Below are 6,815 nucleotides of genomic sequence, written 5' to 3'. Positions count from 1 at the left end.
ATATCGTTCGCATCTTATGCAACTATCTTGGATAGTGTCGGCAATATGTTCTTCTAGTTATGTTTTTTAATTAACAAGTGAGTGAAGGATATCAAGATAGAAAAGAAAGGCGAAAGTCGCAAAACAAAGGCCAGGTTTACGAAGTGCGGACTGCAGTCTATTTGAAGCGACGACCTTGTAAGTAACCAACACAACTTCCCAAATTTCCGCTACTACCTACTTGCATCGAATGCTTAAATCCCAGATTCCCAGTCATCGAAAGAAACGAAACTTGTTCGATCGGTCAGGTTGGGGGTACACAATTACACATACATATTTTAGTTCAATATGAATCCGAAATCTTTTCTTGGATTTAGGAAAGATCTTATGATTTTGATTTTACCAGAAGAAGTAGTACAGTCATAAAGGTTTGAAAACGAACGCTGTTACTACTTATTCTGCTTTGATCAGTGCCTACTGCAGCAGCGTGAACAATAATATGAAAAAGGCAATGTGGTTTTGTTGATGATATGGTGAGAGCTTGTCGCGTTCCTGATGGTGTTCAAGTGCTGCTTAGCGCTTGTAGAGTGTTTTCTGCTGAAATGTATGCTTTTTCACTCGGTTTTCTTTCCCCGAAGATAAACAACAACTAACTCGGAATCCACTGCGGTACAAGAAACTTAATATATTGCAGCACTCAATGATTATGGCACAAATCCCAATTAATATCGCGATAACCTACGTAGCAAGAAGTCTATTGCTGCACCGAATCTTTATTGCTGCAGCAAGATTTTTTTTTTTTTGCCACACTCTTTTCATATTGTTGCTACAGTTGTGTGGCATAAGTTTTACTTTGCAGCAGTAAATTATAGCTTTTAGTTTTTAGCTGATAAGTACTGTGATTAGAAATTTGCTTTTACAACACCTATATTGAAGGTGTGGCAATATATGGTGTAGCAATAACTGGATTTTCTTGTAGTGCTAGATCATGAGAGGGAGTTCATTTAACTTTCGGTATATCCGGGTTAAAAAACCATTCACCCAAAACCCCTGGACCTTGTGTCACCTCTTTTTATAGCCCATTCATACTCTCTGCTAAGTTCCAAAAATATATTTAGGAGTGTATAAAAAGATCCCTAGTTACAAAAAAACACTCCTCTTCCTCTTACGTTCTGCTGGAAATTAGGAGCGATGTCAAGCATCCCTGAGGAGATTTACCGTGATATCTTTGTAAGGCTACCTGTGAAATCAACTCTTGCATGTAAGTGTGTTTGCAAGACCTGGTTTATAATAATTTCTGACCCTGATTTTGCTACAATACATCTTAATCTTAATGCCCAAGTATACGACTGTAGTCTAATGATTCCAAGTCATGACGGGAATAGTTTGTGTTCCATAAGTTATGATTCTTTATCATCTGATGATGCTATTGTTATTAATATGGATTTACCCTGTGAAACTTCAAAGATGGTCGAATCAACTTCAAAGTTGATCGAATAGTTGGGTTCATGTAATGGCTTGTTATACGGATGGAATTAGGAAAGATGCTTTTTCTGTGGAACCCAACAACAAAGGAGTACAAGATATTACTAGATACATATTTTGATTTGGGTGATTCTTATGGTTTGGGTTATGATTACAAGACCAACGATTAAAAGTTGGTGAACATTCTTGAGTGGATTGGTTTTGTCTACATTTATTCTTTAAAAATCGAATTCATGGAGAAGATTTTCCTTAAAATCATACCCATGGAAAATCTTTCAATCACTTCGGTCTGTTTCTTGTGATTTGTCTGGGGTGCATTTTAATGGAACTCTTCATTGGTTAAAGTCGAAAGGTAATTCATCCTCCAAAACGATAAGGATTATATGCAGAAGTAGGTCTGGTCTGGACCCTCACTTTCATTTGTAGGCCACTTTTTTTATTTCTTGCAAAACTAGGCAAGTTAAACGGATTCCATCCACTTTAACCATCTCGGTCAAATTATCGCGTTGACTTGTCAATATCTCGCCAAAATATCATATAGGGAGATCTCCGGAGCTGGGTAAGATTACTAAAACGCCCTCTTTGTAGTGTGTCAGTATCATAATTATTATCCCCCACGTGCTTCTATCTGGACCCCTAATCTAAGAGCAGGATATCTCGAAGATTTTTGAATGGCAATGATATCCAATTTACATCATTACCCTAAAATCCCTTCATTCCTCTCTTCCATCTCCGCTCTTCTTCCCCATCCATGTTCTTCACCAGCCGAAACAAAACAGATTAGAACCAGTGAACAAACTATGGTGGTTCTTGCTACCCAATAGCGCAAAAACAAGATCGATTCTGATTTTGGGTTCTAATTTATGATATAAAAGATGGGTTTGGTTCAGTGGAGATGAAGAAGAACAAAGGACTGGAGATGGAGAAATTTATGGGAATAATGGATTGAAGAATAGGTTCGACTCAGATTTGAGTTTCGATCGATTTTAGTGAGATAGATTGGAGAAATTAATTCAAGGAAGAACACTTGCTGTTATTGTCGTTGATGCTTGATAATGGAGAACAAAGAAATGGAGACAACTAGGGTTTGTGAGAAGAACAAGGAAAAGAATGGGTTCGGATCAAATTGATTTAGTTAAAAATTGAGAGAAGGAAGAGAAATTAGTGATGATGTTGTTGAATTCAGAGAAGATTGAATCAGATTGAGTTGAGCTAGATTTCGAATTTAACAAAAATTCCTATTTCTCAACAATCAAATCCTTTCGATCTCTCTTCTAATTATCTCTTAAGATATGCATGGAGTACTTTCACAACAGCAGACCTAATTACCCTCGGTGGAGTCAATTTTGTTGTTGTTACCCTCGGTGGAGTGTTTGGGACACCATTCTTTTTTGTGAATGGGTTCTTTCTGCCTGATAGTGGCTCAGCTATAGACTACAATGGGTGGAGAAACATCATTGATCCGCTGCTTGTTGCACAAGGCCAGAAAAATGAGGGAGCTCACCGTTCCTTCCTATGAAGGAATTCAGAAGATCCAGGCTCCATTATCGTCATGTATAATGTCCATCTGGTAATCTTATATACTAGTATTTACTCAATAAAATCTTTGATTTATAGCAAATCAAGAAAAGAAGTTAAAGGGTGGTATGCATTTACATAAAGAATTTGTATTTTAAGAATTCTGGATTCTGGATATGGTTATTGAACAACACTTAGACTAGATGTTACTTGTAAACAGTATGAACATTAGCTAGATTTTTTATTTGTGATGGTGCAGCTGGTGGTCGGAGAAAAGAAGCTAGATTTTTTATCTGTAAGCCGATTTTTTATTTTGGGTTGAGCTAGATTTCGAATTTAGAAAAAATTCTGGTAGTGCTGCAGTTGAGAAATAGGAACATGGAGCTAATGATGTCTGGGATGGTGGTATTGAAATTACAGATGATGTATCTGTGATGGTGCAGCTGGTGGTCGGAGAAGTATGAACTGAGAATGGTTGGTGTATATGATTGTAAGAAGGAGCTGGGGGTTCGATTCATATTCATGAGGCAACTGATTCTGTTTAATATTGATGCTAGAATGGGTACCGAAAATTGATGTGTTAACAGGCTCTAGGGGATGTGTTCAAAAATTTTCATTTGATTTTTGGGGTAAGAATTTTGGGGTGGTGTTGTCAGTGAATTGAGAGAAATGGGTATTTGATGTTGTTGATTATGGTGGCTGACGGGGAAGGAAAGAATAGGATTTTCTGTACCTCCTTATTACTGCAATTTTTGGTGGTTGTGTTGGATTTTTGAGTTTTGTAGAAGGTCTTTACAAATTGGGGTTAATTAGAATCAGTAGTGGTTGTGATGGTTAGAGAAGGAGAAGCTGAGAAGAAGGGAAACATAGAGTTTGATGGTTGGGACTTCAGATGCAGTGAAGCCATTCTGCTGCAGTGGTTGGTACCGAATTGATATATGCATTTTTGAAATGGTTGAAATGGTTTGGTTAGATTGCAGCTGTGGCCTGAGTTGTTGCCATGATTAGATGTATGTCTAGGATACAGGGCTGGTACATCAGGTGTTTTTGTTGAAGCTGGTTTGCAGTGGAGATTATGCTATTGTTGAAGCTGGCCAGGATAAACCACTCGAGCCTAATTATCTGAGAACCAGACGACATCACGTGTTGCTATCGAGGATTAATTCATTCTTCTTCTTCTTATCTTCTTCTTTTTTGTTTTCTTCTCCTTCCGTTTTCTTTCTTCTGCTCATTAGTGAAGAAAAAGGGTTTGATAGAAATTGAGAAGCAAAGTAGATTAAGGTTCAGTTTGTGAAGAAAGTATTGATGGTGTTTGGCAGTGATGGTTTCGATAATCGAAGACTACATCTTTGTCGTTCTCTTTATTATGCAATCTGTGTCGTTGATGAAGATTTGAGGACTAAAACGTCTTTTTAGCTAAGAAGATATGGACAGCTGGAAGATAACTGTAGCTAACTTTCCATCCATCACTTTTGGTCAAAATTTGCCTATTCTAGCAATAAATAAAAAAAGTGGCCTAGAAATGAAAAGCACCAAAACACGGGCATATTTTTGTGAAAAGCCCAAACGATAACCTCAATGGATATCTTTGAGGAGAGATTCGAAAAAATGCAATCACCCATAACACTACATGCGACTTACATCCACTTCATTAATGTGGGAGTGTTTGAAGAGTGCCTTTGCATACTTGTTCATGTTAAAAATACATTTGAAGTATGGGTAATGCAAGATTATGGAGTCCCAGAATCTTGGACTAGACTTTATACCATTATTACATTTGCGGACGCATCGTTAAACTCACATACTTCTGATGTGAAGCTTATCGGATCTTTCAAGAATGGTGAAATATTGTTAAAGAACCTACTGACGGATAGGATGGAATTAGATATTTTAATTTTATATGATATAAACTGTGGAACTGCAAAAAAAACAAATCTCCATGGTTTTCAAATTGGAAGAGCTGTGAGTTATTTTGAAAGCTTGGATTCGCTGAAGTCTGTCACTGTGGTAGAAACTTGAACTTGAAGAAGAGTAAGACTAATGTACTTCTTTAGTGTACTATACAAGAAGTACATCTTTTTATATCGAGTTATCCTTTTTGTCATTTACTTTGTGCTTGAATCATAAATCTTTCGAAGTTCTGCAACAACAGTACGAGTTACAATTTTCTTTCCGTCGGATTACACTTTGAAAAATAAGGGTATTCCTCTCTTCAGGGGTCTTACACTACGAATCATGGTCCTGTTATTTTATGTGTATTGAATCCTGATCACTAGATCTCCAGATTGATACTCGCCTTAAGCAATTGTGCTTAAAATGCGAGGCTCGTGTCTATTTTTATTTATCTTTTTAACTTTTTTTAAGGAGAGGCTTTAATGGTTTTATTTTCATTTATATGCAAATACAGTGGCTGTGACTCACGAAGTAACTATCCATTAACATTCCAATTCAAGATTTCTCTCTAAATCATATAATCATATACTGTTACATGTAGACCCGTGCGTAGTACAAAGGCAAATTCGGTTGAAATTTGGACTGTTGATTCCCAGGCCGCACAAGGTTGAAGCAAGACAGATTTTCGAAATTGCTAGCTACCTACTGGTTTTATGCCTAAAAACTTATTCCATTTACATGTCACTGTTACTGATTCTCGGATGCATTTTAGGTAGGACGATTTTAGCTGGACAAGGTCCTAAATCCTTTGGTTCAGCGATGTGTAATATTCTTCTTCGATAAGTTTAATGCTTCTAAGCCCTTTTATTAAGAAAATTATGGTATACGGAAGTTTTCAGAAAACTTGTTAAAAACCAAATCGAATGGCACAGGCAGAGGGTCATTGCCAAAAAGTGGTGTGATTGATAATCTATTTACTAAAAATGTTCAATTTTTTTCCAAATTCCTAAAAATGTTTTATGGATTTTTTTTTGCCTATTCTACGGATTTTTTTTTTTTGATGGGGACGTTTTTGGATGGGGGCATGGAGACAAATAAGATGTTGACATGTGTATTTCTAAATAATTGATTCAAACAAAAAAAATTGCAAAAATAAAAAAGAAGCAATATTTTTCTTCAAAAATTGCAAAAATAAAAAAGAAATGTATTTTTGAAGAAAAATATTGCTTATCATTATTATTTATATTTTATGTTTGGAAACAGGATTTGTGAAATAATTAATATGAAGGACACATGTCAACATTTTATTTGTCCCCCACATCCCCATTCAAAAATACCCCCATCAAAAAATTTCTCTATTTTATCCTTGAATTATAATTGTTATGACTACCAAGTCCTCCACATTATATTTCTTTATTATTTTTCGGAAACCTTTTTAGAAACAATATGATCTTAATTAACATTTTAATTGATGGAATGTGTTCCCACTGTTAAAGAATGTGTACACAACACGAAAAAATCTTTTTTTATTTTAAATCTTTTTTTATTTTAAAGAATGTGTACCCACTGTTCCTATTGTGTTTACAATAAGGATAGTCATATTTTTCATTTTAATAAATAATAAGAATGTTTACCCACTGTTTTTACATTGTATTCACAATAGGGTATAATTTGGAATGTGTACCCAATGCTTCACATTGTATCCACAATAGGGTATAATTTGGGAAATGGTGGAAATTTTCAAGGAATCCAAGTTTGTTCCTGTCTCTTCCATTAGCCTAATAATATATATCCGTAGCCTAAAATATAAGATATACGGTTAAAATCAACATGTTTGGATTAGATTTATATTTTCACATTTTCAATAGGACTATACTAACCTTAATTAATTAGGTATTATTAACAAAAATATTTTTAAAGAAAATTCTTTATGAAAAGGG

The sequence above is a fragment of the Papaver somniferum genome, chromosome 3, assembly GCF_003573695.1.
Source record: "Papaver somniferum cultivar HN1 chromosome 3, ASM357369v1, whole genome shotgun sequence".
Lineage (NCBI taxonomy): Eukaryota > Viridiplantae > Streptophyta > Magnoliopsida > Ranunculales > Papaveraceae > Papaver > Papaver somniferum.
This window is presented reverse-complemented; position numbering follows the sequence as displayed.